General features: G+C 44.1%; 1 pseudogene; it reads right to left on the reverse strand.

The window, feature by feature from the left end:
* The window catches only part of LOC111962992 (sodium/potassium/calcium exchanger 4-like), a 46,115-nt pseudogene that overhangs the window by 3,948 nt on the left and 24,974 nt on the right, over nt 1-17,193 (reverse strand).

The raw sequence follows: 17,193 nt of genomic DNA on the forward strand, positions 1-17,193 counted from the left end.
TGACTGCAACAGACACACATTTAACGAATTATAACAGAAATCTTGCCAAAACAACAGTGCACCTTGGTGGTAGCGCTATAGCTAGCAACTGTTCAGAGCGAGCTAAGCGACTAAAGAGAAGAGATTCCCTACCCTTGAAGTTGGTTATCAGGAGTCTCATTCACTGATGCATTTTGTATAAAGATCAAACTTTTTCAACTCTGGTTTGGAACACAAAATGACAGTGACATGTAGTTCTAAGAATGTCCAACGTGTGGTCTCAACCATCCAGACCATGAAGTGGAGAAGACGTCTCGCGATCCTACACGGTGGAGAGGAAACGAAGGTATGAGGCATGAAGAAGCGTTCCCCATTAAGCGAGGCTTGGCAGCAGTTTTGGCACATGTGAAGTAGAGTAGCAGCAAGGATGGGCCAGGAGATCAGCACTTCACTGCCCCCTGCAGCCCCCTGGTGGAGGGAAAAGGAACAGCAGATCAGCTTCATTAAAACAATGGAGTGACCTGAGGAGGTTGAGTGTATAGTTTCAGTATGGTGGTGAAAGTGTGTTAAAGAGTAGCTTATTGGTTTACCAGCAATGTAATTGAAGATATAACACACATACATCACACAGACACACACACAGCACAGCAGTGGAGCGGGTGAAGGTGAATTCAGGGATTTCCCTCCTCTTCCTCAACAGTCTTGTCCTTGTGGTCAGCGTGACGTTCTCCAAGGTCCTCCAATCAGGTTGTTACACTCAGTGATCACCATGGGTCAGGTTGTCCACACGTTAGTTTGCTGCACCAACACTCTGTTGTACAACAACAACACACACACTACATGCCACAACAACACAGCACGAATCAAGGGCGACACCGAACCACAGCGGACTCTAACCGCAATAGGCACAACACAACACACACACGACGGACACCCCAGTACAAGCACAACACACACACACACACACACACAGTCAACATCACCCACCTGATTTACTGGGATATGTATGTGTTTCCCCTCTCTAAACAGTTACTTTATGAGCTAGTAAAGTTTTATGAATATCCCCCAGGATATTTTCACCAACACAGACTGGTTCTACTAGATATGATGTGCCAAGTATGATTATAGCATGCAGTCCACCGGCTAATTATCACTGGAAGCTTTACTCCTCTCCTAGCTTTCTACAATAGTAAATCGTCCTACAATGTACTTTTCTCCAGTAGACCTAGCTTACTACCGGTAAGGTGAGGGCCCTGGGAGTGTGGTGCCAGGAAAATAACCTTTCAACATCAACAAAACAAAGCAGATGATCGTAGACTTCAGGAAACAGCAGAGGGAGCACCCTCCTATCCACATCAACGGGACAGTAGTGGAGAAAGTGGAAAGCTCCAAGTTCCTCGGCGTACACATCACTGACAAACTGAAATTGTCCACCCACACAGACAGTGTAGTGAAGAAGGCCCTGTCGGGCTGTATCACCGCCTGGTACGGCAACTGCACCGCCCGCAACCGCATGGCTCTCCAGAGGGTGGTGGGGTCTGCCCAACGCATCACTGGGGGCAAACTACCTGCCCTCCAGGACACCTACAGCATCCGATGTCACATGTCCGATGTCACATCCGATGTTTTTGGAGGCCAAAAAGATCATCAAGGACAACAACCACCCGAGCCACTGCCTGTTCACCCCGCTATCATCCAGAAGGTGAGGTCAGTACAGGTGCATCAAAGCTGGGACCGAGAGACTGAAAAACAGCTTCTATCTCAAGGCCATCAGACTGTTAAATAGCCATCACTAGCACATTAGAGGCTGCTGCCCTATATTCATAGACTTGAAAAAACTGTCCACTTTAATAATGGAACACTAGTCACTTTAATAATGTTAACATATTTCGCATTACTCATCTCATAAGTATATACTCTATTCTATTCTACTGTATCTTAGTCTATGCCGCTCTGACATTGCTCATCCAAATATTTATATATTCTTAATTCCATTCCTTTACTTTATATTTGTGTGTATTGTTGTGAAATTGTTAGATATTACTTGTTAGATATTACTGCACTGTTAGAGATAGAAACACAAGCATTTTGCTACACCCGCAATAACATCTMCTAAAAACATGTATGTGACCAATAAAATTCGATTTGATTTACACTAGTAAAATAACTGAACTAGCCGAGCTTTCTTAACTTCTAAGTAAATCACTTTAACTGAGCTCCTCTCCAATAAGCCTGACGGACCCCCGACCCCAGTGACCTCACCCACCTCATTGATGATGAGGCGGCTAGCCATGCGGAGGCGTGTCTTGGGGCCAAAGTGGTTGGTGATCATGATGCGCAGGCCGGCATCGGGGAAACGGTAGTTAGGAGGGCTGGAGTTGATAATCTCATCTACCATCACCACAGAGCTACGACTGTACCTCTTAGTGGGCTTCACTGGAGATACACAGAGATGGTGAGATACAGAACACAGACAGACGCATCAAGTAGGACTAACTGTACACACCAACCAAGACGAAGGAGATGACATGCTGTTTTACTCTTACAGTACTGTATACAACCACAAAGACATGCTTTTTTCAAGGATGGCCAGACACACGTGCCTAATACACTCACATGCCAGACCAGCAGACTCTCTGTCACACACACACACACGCACGCACACACGCACACTCTCACACACTGTCACACGCACGCACGCACACACACGCACACACACACACACACACACACACACACATATACAACACAACATCACACACAACATTACACAACCACAAACCAGTTTGTTACTTTCTCGTGTTTCTTACTTTTTTTCTGTGTTTTTGTTCTACGTATGTTATTTTTAGTCTACATTGAATTGATTACTGCATTTTGTGTTTGGAGATTGCAGAAAGGCATTTCACTGTAATTGTTGCACGTGCATTAAAATTGAAAACTTAACTTGAAAACAGCCGGAGAAACAGTATGATCAGGAGGTGTAATTAAAGTGTTTGTGCACGCAGAGTGGGCCCCATGGGCCCAGTTCAAGGCCCATTGAAGCCCCCCTGAAGACACTGTCAGATGAGATACATCAGCCATCAGAGTGAGGCAGACTAAAACCTGTCAGTGTGTGTGTGTGTGTGTGTGTGTGTGTGTGTGTGTGTGTGTGTGTGGTGTGTGTGTGTGTGTTTGTCTGTGTGTGTGTGGGTGTGTGTGTGTGTTGTGTGTTGTGTGTGTGTGTGTGTGTGTGTGTGTGTGTGTGGTGTGGTGACATATACACACACACTCATACAGATGCAAGCACGCACAGGCACACAACATACCATACACACAGTCACGCACACATATAAATGTCTCACAACACACACACACACACACACACACACACACACACACACACACAACACACAACACACACACACACACACAACACACACACACAACACACACACACACACCCTTACAGATGCATGCACATGTTGTGACTCTGGATAATGGACTGTACTTTGACAAGCAGAAGAGGGGTGACAGGGCACAGCATAGCACAGCACAGCAATACATCTCACATCTGACAGACCAGGTCACGGCAGGCAGGTAGGTTTAGTAAAGCTAAACAGACAGGCTTCTATACAGTAGCGACAGGGCTGCCACACGGCAGCAGGGAGGTTAGCTTGGTTCTACTAGACCAGACAGGAGAGGAGAGCTCTCAGAGTCACTCGGTTAAAGACACAGTGAAAGTCAGTGGAAGTCTAAATACGTAGTTATAGAAAAGAAATGTCTGTAACTCTGTTGAAGATCAGATCTAAGAGTTTAACAAGGGGTACAAACGACATCAAGCCAAAGTGGAAAGGACTGTTGACAATGTAAAAACCAGATAGGAAGAGCCAAGAGTAGGGCCTGAGAGTAGTTTCTAGGTTTACTAGACAACCAGATACAGTAGAGTAGTTGTTTTGATAGAAGGCCAGTAGAGTGCCAGAGGGTTGGCTTGAGAGGTGACCATAAAGCCTGTCTGGTTACCTTTACCTGGAGAGAGTAACGGCTTGGACAGATCATCCCATATGTAACTGTCATAACAACCATTACCATCCTCCAGCTGTGCTGCTGATCACCGTGTTACCGTTGGCCAAGCTCTTGTCTTCCTTCCCTGAGAAATAGTTCTGGATGCTGGTGTTAAATCTGATGTGAGAAAAGAGAAAAGGTTTTACATATTCAGTTGAGAGTTTATGTAACTTAGTGAGTGAAAGTATGAGTATATAAGTGGATTTTACTATTTGTTGCGTGCGCTCAGGTGCTCTACTGTGTGTGTGTGTGTGTGTGTGTGTGTGTGGTGTGTGTGTGTGTGTGTGTGTGGTGTGTGGTGTGTTGTGTGGTGTGTGTGTGTGTGTTGTGTGTGTTGTGTATGTGTGTGTGTCTTTGAGGCAGGAAGGAACAGGTCCCAGTGGAACTCACTTCATGATCAGAATGTACCCAAAGTACATCACTACCAGCACTAAGCTCTCCCACCTGCAGAGACAGACAGACTAGAGTCACATGTCTGCAGGTGCGCACACACACACACATACACCCTCTGCTGAGACACAAGGTAAACACACTGCGGGGTACTCACCACACAATCTTCTCATCATAGATGAACTGACAAAATGAAAGAGGGAAAACATTTAATAAAAAAATTAATTAATTAAACAGTACATACTTTTAGGGAGAAGAGCATCAAATTTTTTTTTTCTAACTCAGAAAAACTTGAATGTCGCGATGCATCAAGTGTGTCTAATTACTGTCAGACAGATGCTGTGAGAAAGCAACACAGTCCAAAAACATTTCCTGTACACTGTTTACTAGAAAAGCAATGACATAGTATGCGGTGAGTTTCTGAAGTCTCTGTGAGATCTCTCTCTGTACTCTCTCTGTACTACTCTCTTAATCTCATGATGATTGTCTATCAGCCCACAGGGCCTCTCTATGAACCTAGTGGAGTAGATAGGAAATGAGGGTTAAACAGCCACTAGGGGCTCTCTGTCTGAATGACCTCATTATGTAAAGTATGATAGTGTGAAATGGTATGCAGTGTCTTCTACAATACCATACAGGGGTTGTATGTATCAAGTTTCTCAGAGTAGGTGTGCTGACTTAGGATCGGTTTTGCCTTGAAGATCACAACGAATATGATTACATGGGCAGATGGGACCTGCTCCTAGATCAGTACTCCTATTCTGAGATGCTTGAAACATATATATGGACCCAGTTCTTGTTATATTACAGAGAGTCCCAGAAACACACATGCACACACACACAAGCAGCTGCTTGACCATCTCCTCCCCACAACCCTCTAGGAGCCCAGTGGGCTAGACAGTTAGACAGTAAATGAAGGTTTAACAGCCACTGGGGGCTCTATCAGTCTGAATGGCCTCATTGTGTAAAGTAGACTAGAGATGAGATGATCAGTTACTCACTGCAATCAATGCCAACACAGACAGAGTGTAGTAGAACGAGTCACGGAACACTGCAAACTTAGTCAGGTACACCACCTGGATGAGAGAGAAAACAAGGCAGAAGGAGGAGAGTGGGAAAGGAGAGGAGAAAGAGAAATAAAGTCGGAGAAAGGTTGAGAGAGAGGGGTGAAAGTGAGAGAGGAGAGAAAGACAAAAGGAGGAGTGAGACAGATAGAGACCGAGAGAGACAGAAAGAGAGGGAGAGAGAAAGGTTGGTGAGTGAGGAAGTGTGAAATCGATTTCACATTCCTTTTGTGCACGTTCTTAGATTAAACACTAGGTCAACAAGAGTCATATACACTATATTCAATACGCACATTCAATATATCAAGTTGTTCCATGAACCGTGGAAATAGACTATCCTCTTGGCCATTGTGGTTAGATCGCATGTTATTTTAGTGTTGTGTAACTTTGTAACCTTGATGTTGACATATCAACTCAGCTGTGATATGTGATATCATAAAGGGTTACATTAGCACTATGGAGGCTGAAAGGTTAAGGAAAACAAAGGTACTGTCCAAGTCAAGGACACCTCGCTACAATAGCTAAGTCGTTCCACCAATTTGGTGCCTTTTGAGAAGTGTAACTTAGTGAAAAAGAGTTGTAACATTCTGTCATAAAGAGCACATGTTAAACTTAATAAAAAACATGTTTTCCCATCTCCAGAGGTTAAATAAAATACAACTATAGTAAGTACTTATTAAGTGACAAATAAAATTACAGGGTTGACCGTAACAGGGTTGACGATTTCAGCCTAAATCAGCCACAAGTCCCCTTGTGACTGGGGAAATGGAACCTTGTTGTGTGAAACAAGGAGGGGCAATTGATTCACAAAAAAATGTATTATTAAAACATTTCTAGCCTGTCTATCTATGGGTAACACGGTTGACGTGCTATGCTCGACCCACTCAGTTTTCCACCACAAAACACAAAATAATTGTGAAAAAGAGTAGAAGCAGCTCACCTGCTTTTATACTATGATTTGACTATTAGATGTTCAATGTGTCTTTTGAAGGAAATATTTAAAAAGGAATAGTTTACCATATTAAAACGAGAGTTCAGTTCACATAACAGGTTTGACCTTAAAAAAGGTTTATTTTTAAGCTTCAAATGAATCACTAATCACATGAAATAAATAATAATCTTAAGAAATGACTTTGTCAATGTAACAAAATAACGAGGGCTTTACAATGATGGTGAAAACTTGGAGAAATATTGGGTTTAGGTGGGTTAAAATCTTCCCGTCACAAAGGCTGTACGGAAGGAAATGTCAAAATGCAGATATATTTTTTTTTTTTTCATGATTTATTGAATTCTCCATGTGGTCTATATTAAAGGGCACTTCATTGAATATAACAGGCTTTTAAAATGCAATATTGGTGCACAATGTTTTTACTTAAAATATCAAAGGGATGCAAAAGGCACTCATTTGGTGGAACGACGCAGCTACAGTAATACAGTAGTGAGATGACTACGGGTGACGTTGGGTAACAAGAGCTTAAGGCAACCCAACCAGTTCCATTAAAATTAACAATTAATACAAACTATTGAAGCAAATACCATTAGCGTTCTCCTTTAGAAAATGTCCACGAGTTAAAAACCTTCAGTAGCTACAAAACAAAGCAATTTAAAAAAACAAAAGTCTACTCCTCAGTGCTATCGTTGTTTCTCTTGTCCTGTCAAAAGCAGTTGATAGTCTTTGAGGCTGCAGGCAGCAGGCAGCACTTTAAATGCAACCAGACCAGTAGAGCTTTTTGCTCTGTTGCAGTTATCAGACAAAACACAGTTTAAAAACATGATGACATAATCCCGTCAGTTTAACTGTTTTAGGGTAAAACCCTTGCTAGGATCATGTGGGCATCTGTCTGGTACACAACTGTATATACTGTATATATACACATCTAATACTGTATGTGTTATTTGGGTTGGGGTTTGGGGTACCCCGGAGGTCGGACCCCCCCAGATAGCATATGAACACGTCATAAACCATGAATAAAGATGTTTAGAATTACAGGAAATGTGCTTTAAAACTGCAACGTTTTCTCTCAGCCTCATAATAATACTATTAATTATTATTATTATTTATTCAGCTTATATAGAGCTTTTCATTACAAAAATCTGAAGGTGCTTGAAAATAAAATATATATGTAGCTACATGTAGCTACTACGACAACTGACAGTTGAACGTTTTGGGATTTTCAAGCCTCCAACAGACGGGGTGACAGTCGAGCAGGGGGAGGGGTTTGTCAACAAGGGGGAGATGAGCAGGTCCTTCAGTGGTATGCAGGCAGCACAGTTCGCTCTCCATTCAAGGGGTCTCACCGGCACCTCGCCTTCCCCGCCATCTGACTGCGACTTCTCCATAGCCGTTGATTCGGTCTTGTACGAGATGAAGTTCCCACTCACTAAATGATGACAGCGGCACAAAACGTCAGAGGAATTCTCAGACTGAGCAATGAATTCATCACTGCCAGCTCGTCATCCAATGCAGTCGTCCTCATGGGTTAGGAGAATGTAGAAACAACCAAAGAACAGGTTGGTGTTTTCAAATCAAACACACTAGCTAACTAGCTTGCTAGCATTGTTAGCGAGCTATGTTGAAAGAACTGATTTGCCATCATATTCACAGGCAGGAAACAAATAGAAGTAACCCAGACTTCTTGCTCGGTGCAAAACTGCACTATGCCACTGGGCATAAGATAGCATGTGTTACAGCATGCAGTATGTGTGATTTGTGATTAAGACAATGGTCTCCTTCTGGCAGTGTGCACTAATACAGACTGAGGCACATGGAGATTGCACGCACGCAAACAAACACACCTGCCCAGCGAAGATTCCACACACACCGATGATGCATAGAATGTTGAATACTGCTGAGCCCACTATGGTTCCAACACCCACATCTCCATGAGTGATAAACACACCTCCAGGAGAGAAAGAGAGAGAAAGGAAGAGAGAGAGAGAGAGAGAGAATGAGAGTGTGGTAAAGAGAGAGTCAGCTATCAACCCAATATGATCACCTCTTAGACAACATTGATCTGAAACCTACTCAATGTGGCGAATTGAACACACAGTCTACATACTAATAATGGTATTGTACAGTGTAAGTGTGTTTGTGTGAGCGTATCAGACAGCCCGCCTCACCTATAATCGAGGCGAACAGCTCTGGTGCTGAGCTGCCAGCAGCCATGAACGTAGCTCCTGCCACATCTTCACTCAGGTCCAGTTTCTGACAGACACACAGAGGGAAGAAGCACAGTCTCATACTGAAGTCTCATACATTAACTATCAATCAGCGGTGTAAAGTACTTTAGTAAAAATACTTTAAAGTACTACTTAAGTAGTTTTTTGGGGTATCTGTACTTCACTGTATTATTTATATTTTTGCCAACTTTTACTTTTACTTCACTACATTCCTTGGGAAAATAACATACTTTTTACTCCATACATTTTCCCTGACACCCAAAAGTACTTGTTACAGTTTGACAGGAAAATGGTCCAATTCACACACATCCCTGGTCATCCCTACTGCCTCTGCTCTGGCAGACTCATTAAACACAAATGCTTCGTTTGTAAAGTATGTGTTGGAGCATGCCCCTGGCTATCCATAAATTWAAAAAATGCTATAAAATCATGCTGTCTTGTTTGCTTAATATAAGTTGACTTTTGATACTTAAGTACATTTTAAACCAAATACTTTTAGACTTTTACTCAAGTAGTATTTTACTGGGTGACTTTCACTTTACTTGAGTCATTTTCTATTAAGGTATCTTTAATTTTACTCAAGTATGACAATTTAGTACTTTTTTCACCACTGCCAACACACAAACACATCACATCAACACCTCACTGGCGTAATACGGAGAGGAAGGAGGTTTATGGCCTAGCGGAGGTTGTTATTGGGACTCCAATTCACCCACCTCACAGATCTTCTCCAACGACATCACAAAGTAGTCATCGCAGACGATTGCCAAGGCCAAAAACATGTACAGGGCCTGAGAGAGAGAGAGAAACATCTGTACACATATCCTGCTATCCTCTATCATGCCCTCACAAAGTAGAATGTTGTTTTTCCTGCCAAAGAGAGAGCAGAGTCATCTGAGGCTGCATGTTTAATGTGACTTTTGTTGTGTAAGACTGCGATGACAGGCCCTGCCTGGGGCACTGTGTCCAAACCAACCCGTGTTGTTCACAGCACAGCCCAGGACATCACATGACAGGAAGATACCAGGTCATARACAACGACACAAGGCTGACAGAATATTTATAATTGTCATAAAATTGTCTGTCAGAGACAGAGAGCTGCACAACTTATCCCGAATGAAGTGGCCAGGACACAGTAGGGTAATATTGTAGTCCACTAATTAGTGCATGGATGGACACACACACACCAGAAACATGCCCCATATATACGCAAGCATGCACATACACACATACACACACACAGTCGACAACACATGCCTGATTTACTGAACCACATGGTAAACTTGCTGCACATACCGCAAATATGTGCAGCAGGAGAGCTCCTCTTGTGCGTTGGTAGGTGGTGAAGATATCCTCAGGGAACTCATTGATGGCTGAAGGAAAACAAAAACATCTCCAAAGTCATGTGTTGGTCCTACAACATCACACATAGCAAAACAACCTATATAGTTCAAATAAATAATTTGGGTATAAAACAAACAACAACAATCAAATCAACTTAATGTAAAAATGTGACTTGCCTAGTTAAATCAAATATATATATCTTTTTTTTTAAATGATAATAATTAGGGCTATTTTGTCTACAAGACTTCTGTACCAGGTATTTGCCACTTATAGAATAGAATTATCCAAAGATATCTGTGCCTTTATCACACTCAATGTCCTGCCTCAAAGAGCTAGATGAGTCTGAAAGTCCTGCGTCAAAGAGCTAGATGAGTCTGAAAGTCCTGCCTCAAAGAGCTAGATGAGTCCGAAAGTCCTGCCTCAAAGAGCTAGATGAGTCTGAAAGTCCTGCCTCAAAGAGCTAGATGAGTCTGAAAGTCCTGCCTCAAAGAGCTAGACGAGTCTGAAAGTCCTGCTTCCAAACTAGAGCTGACAGGGTGAGTTTGGGTGAGTCTTAACCTGCTTAAAAGAGTTTGGTTGTCTCAGACAAAATCTAAAAGTCTGAGAGTCCATCCTGCCTCTAGATCTGTATGGGTGAGTCTCAGTCCTGCCTCTAGATCTATGTGGGTGAGTCTCAGTCCTGCCTCCTAGATCTGTATGGGCGAGTCTCAGTCCTGCTCTAGATCTGTGTGGGTGAGTCTCCGTCCTGCCTCTAGATCTGTGTGGGTGAGTCTGAGTCCTGCCTCTAGATCTGTGTGGGTGAGTCTCAGTCCTGCCTCTAGATCTATGTGGGTGAGTCTCAGTCCTGCCTCTAGATCTATGTGGGTGAGTCTCAGTCCTGCCTCTATATCTGTGGGTGAGTCTCAGTCCTGCCTCTAGATCGAGTGTGGGTGAGTCTCAGTCCTGCTCTATATCTGTGTGGGTGAGTCTCAGTCCTGCCTCTAGATCGATGTGGGTGAGTATCAGTCCTGCCTCTATATCTGTGTGGGTGATTCTCAGTCCTGCCTCTAGATCTGTGTGGGTGAGTCTCAGTCCTGTCTCTAGATCTATGTGGGTGAGTATCAGTCCTGCCTCTATATCTGTGTTGTTGAGTCTCAGTCTGCTCTAGATCGATGTGGGTGAGTATCAGTCCTGCCTCTATATCTGTGTGGGTGAGTCTCAGTCCTGCCTCTAGTTATGTGTGGGTAAGTCTCAGTCCTGCCTCTAGATCTGTATGGGCGAGTCTCAGTCCTGCCTCTAGATTTGTGTGAGTGAGTCTCAGTCATGCCTCTAGATCTGTGTGGATGAGTCTCAGTCCTGCCTCTAGATTTGTGTGAGTGAGTCTCAGTCCTGCCTCTAGATCTGTGTGGGTGAGTCTCCGTCCTGCCTCTAGATCTGTGTGGATTAGTCTCAGTCCTGCCTCTAGATCTGTGTGGGTGAGTTCAGTCCTGCTCTAGATTTATGTGGGTGAGTCTCAGTCCTGCCTCTAGATCTATGTGGGTGAGTCTCAGTCCTGCCTTAGATCTATGTGGGTGAGTCCTCAGTCCTGCCTTAGATCTATGTGGGTGAGTATCAGTCCTGTCTCTAGATCTATGTGGGTGAGTATCAGTCCTGCTCTATATCTGTGTGGGTGAGTCTCAGTCCTGCCTCTAGATCTATGTGGGTGAGTCTCAGTCCTGTCTCTAGATCTATGTGGGTGAGTATCAGTCCTGCCTTATATCTGTGTGGGTGAGTCTCAGTCCTGCCTCTAGATCTATGTGGGTGAAGTATCAGTCTGCCTCTATATCTGTGTGGGTGAGTCTCAGTCCTGCCTCTAGATCAATGTGGGTGAGTCTCAGTCCTGCCTCTAGATCATGTGGGTGAGTCTCAGTCCTGCCTCTAGATTGTGTGATGAGTCTCAGTCCTGCCTCTAGATCTGTGTGGGTGAGTCTCAGTCCGCCTCTAGATCTGTGTGGTAGAGTCTCCGCTGCCTCTAGAGCTATGTGGGTGAGTCTCAGTCCTGCCTCTAGATCTGTTTGGGTGAGTCTCAGTCCACACAGATCTAGAGGCAGGACTGAGACTCGCCCATACAGATCTAGAGGCCGGACTGAGACTTACCCACACAGAACTAGAGGCAGGACTGAGACTCACCCACATAGATCTAGAGGCAGGACTGAGACTCACCCATACAGTCTAGAGGCAGGATGGACTCTCAGACTTAGATTTTGTCTGAGACAACCAAACTCTTTTAAGCAGGTTAAGACTCACCCAAATACCCTGTCAGCTCTAGTTTGGAGCAGGACTTTCAGACTCGTCTACTTTTGAGGCAACTTTCGACTTTAGCCAGGCAGGACTTTCAGACTCATCTAGCTCTTTGAGGCAGGACTTTCGACTCATCTAGCTCTTTGAGGCAGGACTTTCAGACTCATCTAGCTCTTTGAGGCAGGACATTCAGACTCATCTTGCTCTTTGACGCAGGACTTTCAGACTCATCTAGCTCTTTGAGTCTCAGTCCTGCCTCTATAGCTTTGTGGTGAGTCTCAGTCCTGCCTCTCGATCTGTGTGGGTGAGTCTCAGTCCTGCCTCTAGAGCTATGTGGGTGAGTCTCAGTCCTGCCTCCCGATCTGTGTGGGTGGTCTCAGTCCTGCCTCTAGATCTGTGTGGGTGAGTCTCAGTCCTGCCTCTAGATCTGTGTGGGTGAGTCTCAGTCCTGCCTCTAGAGGTATGTGGGTGAGTCTCAGTCCTGCCTCTATAGCTATGTGAGTGAGTCTCAGTCCTGCCTCTAGAGCTATGTGGGTGAGTCTCAGTCCTTCCTCTTGATCTGTGTGGGTGAGTCTCAGTCCTGCCTCTAGAGGCTATGTTTGATGTAGTCTCAGTGCTGCCTCTAGATCTGTGTGGGTGAGTCTCAGTGCTGCCTCTAGATCTGTGTGGGTGAGTCTCAGTCCTGCTCTCTAGATCTGTGTGGGTGAGTCTCAGTCTGCCTCTAGTATCTGTGTGGGAAGTCTCAGTCCTGCCTCTAGAGCTATGTGGGTGAGTCTCAGTCCTGCCTCTAGATCTGTGTGGGTAAGTTTCAGTCCTGCCTCTAGATCTGTGTGGGTGAGAGCCATGCTTCACCACAGGGTGATCTCCCTCAGGAATGGTAAGCTGTGGTGGGTTAGGCTCTGTTGCCCAAACGGTCCATCTGTTCCTGGATCAGATCAGCTGCCTACTCAGTACCCTGTCTCCAGAGACACAGCGAGATCCACGTGTCCATCTGCAACCTCTCCAACCAATGATGTCATTGCATTCTGTCACCACTCTCTCTGTCTCCTTCCCCCCTCTCTCACCACGTCATCCAGTTGCATCTCTCTCTGGAGGTTGGACAGAAGCCCACTAGACATAAGATGCCCACAAGGGATACATAAGGGAGACGTATGTATGTAATCCGATTCCAATCAAACCACACAGAGAGTACAGATACACAACTAATGAACAGACGTCTTTCTCTCTCACCAAATCAATCTAGGCTGATTACATTCCCTTTAAATCAAAATAGTAGCAAATTAATATATCTGTTATTATCACGTCATAGATAACACATCAAATATAATAACGCAATTCTAAATATTATACTGTACCGACTGAAAATGCAACATAAAAGAATCAAAGAGCAAACGGGTTCACTCAATAAGGACATGAATAACTGCATACATTGACATTATTATCAACAGTACAGTAGTATTCTCTAGCACCGAGAATAGCAGACGTAGCAGCAGTAGTAGTACTAGCAGCTTTCCTCCCAGAGGCATATCAAATGGTGGGGACACTAGCCTTGATCAGATATCCAGCAGGCCCTCAGCAGCTGATTCCCTCCCCCACCCTCCTCCATAACAGAAGACAGGCCTCAAGATCACCCCCTGGGAAGGGAAAATAGGAGGGGAAGAGAGGAAGGGAGGGGAGGGGAAGAGAGGAAGGGAAGGAGATGGGAGAGCATCTATCTGAGCTGTAAGCTAGATACAGCGTAGCTTCATCAGCAGTCTCCTGCTCCAGTCCACATAGCACTTACGCAGTCTGTCATTGTCACACCACTAGCCTTGTCTGCTAGCCTTGATTAAACAATTCAACCTGACAACTCATGCAATTTGGAGTTGGCATTCTGATACAGTATGTTCACAATTGTTACATGAGCTAGCGAAAGAGTGAGGCAGTTTTAATTTCCCATATAGACTACAGTATATACTGTAACTAAACAGATTCATTATAAATGTATTGGTTAATAAGTTAAGCGTTTGTATAATAGCCTAATGCATTGAAATCAGTTTTGGGTTTTTAAACCTTTGCTCTTGTAATTTTTGTTAACAAATTGTAGATCTTTGGCTAACAAATTGTAGATCTTTGGTTTACACATCGTTATTCATGACACACATAACACTAACCCCCAGAAATAGCACAGATCAATCTGTCTTGGGTTCACTGCTGTACCAAATCTGACTGGACATGAAATGTGCCATAGGAGGACTCCCACCCTAACAACCCTGTGACCGATCGGGGACCATGGACCAGGGTCAGCCAAATGTTTGTGTGGTGTCATGGATGTTTCCTCCCCTAATGGGTGATGCCTCTCTGCCGCAGTCCTCCTACCCAGGATCCTCCAGGATTCTCCTGTCCTGACAGGTGCTCCCTTAAAAGCATGTTTGAGGAACCCAACCAGCAGTGATCAATAATTGAAGACAACACCATTACACCATAAACAAAAGCCAGCCAGCGCATTCAGCTAGTGCCATGTCTCACAACAACAAATGTGAAGAGACAGARATGCAATCCAGAAGTTAGGTTTGGACACAGTGCGTTTATCCTGAGAGCTCTCTGTTTGTGTGTGTGTCTAAGTGTCTATAAAGAGTGTACTGAATCAACTTCCCCCACTGGCCCTGGCCTTCATATTTCTTTCAATCAAACAAACAGCTGCCCTCCACCTGCAGAGTCATGGAAATGGTCCTGTGGGTGAAGTTGACTGTTACTGAATTTCTTCATTTCTCTAACAAATAACTAGGCAGCTAGAAAGAGAGACAGAGAGAGAGAGACAGAGAGAGAGAGACAGAGAGAGAGAGACAGAGAGAGAGACAGACAGAGAGAGAGACAGAGAGAGAGGGAGAGACAGAGAGACAGAGAGGGGGGGGGGGGGAGACACCCATGGCTGGCACACATACATTTTTGGCAGGTCAAATCTACATTACAACCTCATAGTGGCTGTTTAATTACATGTATGATGCTTGGTTAACTAAGCATGTGCAGAGACAGAGAAAACTCATCATCTGTATCAAATGGGTGAACAGGGAGTACACTGCAGCCACATCGACAGGGCTGCAATGGAGCYGGTTCAAGAGCTCAGACATGCATAGTCGTGAAGAAGGTGCGACAGCGCCTCTTCCCCCTCAGGAAGTTGAAAAGGTTTGGTATGGGCTCTCAAATCCTCAAAAAGTTCAACAGCTGCACCACTGACAACATCTTTACTGGCTGCATCACTTCTTGGTATGGCAACTACACCGCCCTCAATCGCATGGCGCTACAGAGGGTGGTGCAGACAGCCCAGTACATCACTGGGGCCAAGCTCCCGACCATCCAGGATCTCTATGTCAGGCGGTGTGAAAGGAAGGCATGGAAAATCGTTAAAGACTCTAGCCATCAAAGCCATAAACTGTTCTTTCTGCATCCACACAGCAAGTGGTACCGGTGTATCAAGTCTGACACCAACAGACTCCTGAACAGCTTCTATCCCTGAGTCATAAGACTACTAAATAGCTAACAGAATGGCTACACGGACTATTTGAGTTAGATTTTGGCACTGTCTCTATGCACACTCACAGGTCTCTACACACTCATGCACACTGTCACTCCAACACACACATAACATGCACACACATGTATACTGACTACACATGCACACACACTCACATACAATCATAATTTACACTGCTGCTACTGTTTATTATACATCCTGATGCCTAGTCACCTTACTCCCATACATATCTACTCGTGGTGCGTGGGTCAGCTGTTTGTTCACCTGTACCCACCCGCAATTGCTAACAACCCATCTGCAATCACTCAACTATATTTGATACATTTAAAATCTGAGGCACACACCGGAACCTAACCCGCTAATATAGAAAATGCGCTGTAGGCTAKAGTCAGAGACAGCTGAACTATTTATTGACAWGGGGTGCAGTATTATTTTGGGCCTGATTTAGATACAGTATGTTTCAGCTTATAATTTCAGACATTTTAGTTGTTAGTCAACTTGTCTATAATTAGATACATGCAGCTTCTCTTCTGTCATTATATGTTGTCATATAAGACTAAATAAACCCTGGTTCACCAGAATAATGTAATAGATCAATTGAATCAATGCATAAATCTAGTTGCTATCAGTAAAGTTTTCTCTGTCGTCTCTGCTTCTTTCGTGGWGCAAAGACGTTTAGGAACCGGGGACAAAATGCAATAGCCTGACTTTAAAGAAAACTGAAAAGATTTTCTGTGCCAAATTTCCAAATTACATCAGTTTGACCCAACATGTTTCTGATAGGATTTCAGTTTGGCATGTACGCATATTTTATGTGGATGAATACTATCAGCTTTTATGATCTTGATCAAGATAGTACCTCTACAGATGGTTTCTGTCACCTGTGCTCCATCTCCAGCCTCTAGGTCACCAGGCTGCTCSTTATGGAGCACACCTGTCACCATCGTTACGCGCACCTGCGCGTCATCAGACTCACCTGGACTCCATCACCTCCTTGATTACCTGCCCTATATATGTCACTCCCTTTGGTTCCTTCTTCAGGTGTCATTGTTTCTGTTTTTTGTCTGTGCGTTATTCGTGTTTCTTGTTTTGTTCATTTGTTTATTAAATGATGCACTCCCTGAACTTGCTTCCCGACTCCCAGCGCTCACGTTACAGTATCTAACAGCGCCTCACAATCATCACACATAACACTTCTATCATCCTCGTTTACCACTTCACCAAATCTTCCCCAAACATACATTTTCTGGTCCTCCCTTTTCTTTCTTTTCAAATCTCCATTTCGCAGCTTTTCTATTATTGAATTAAACTCTGACATTGTCCTTTTTGCCTTTGTGGATCGACATGAACTTGTTCTGCCCATTRCAAAAAGCATTTGATGATTGGCATGTAGGRTACTTGGCGTGCGTACAGTTAGGTCTT

The sequence above is a fragment of the Salvelinus sp. IW2-2015 genome, linkage group LG4q.2, assembly GCF_002910315.2.
Source record: "Salvelinus sp. IW2-2015 linkage group LG4q.2, ASM291031v2, whole genome shotgun sequence".
NCBI classification, from domain to species: domain Eukaryota; kingdom Metazoa; phylum Chordata; class Actinopteri; order Salmoniformes; family Salmonidae; genus Salvelinus; species Salvelinus sp. IW2-2015.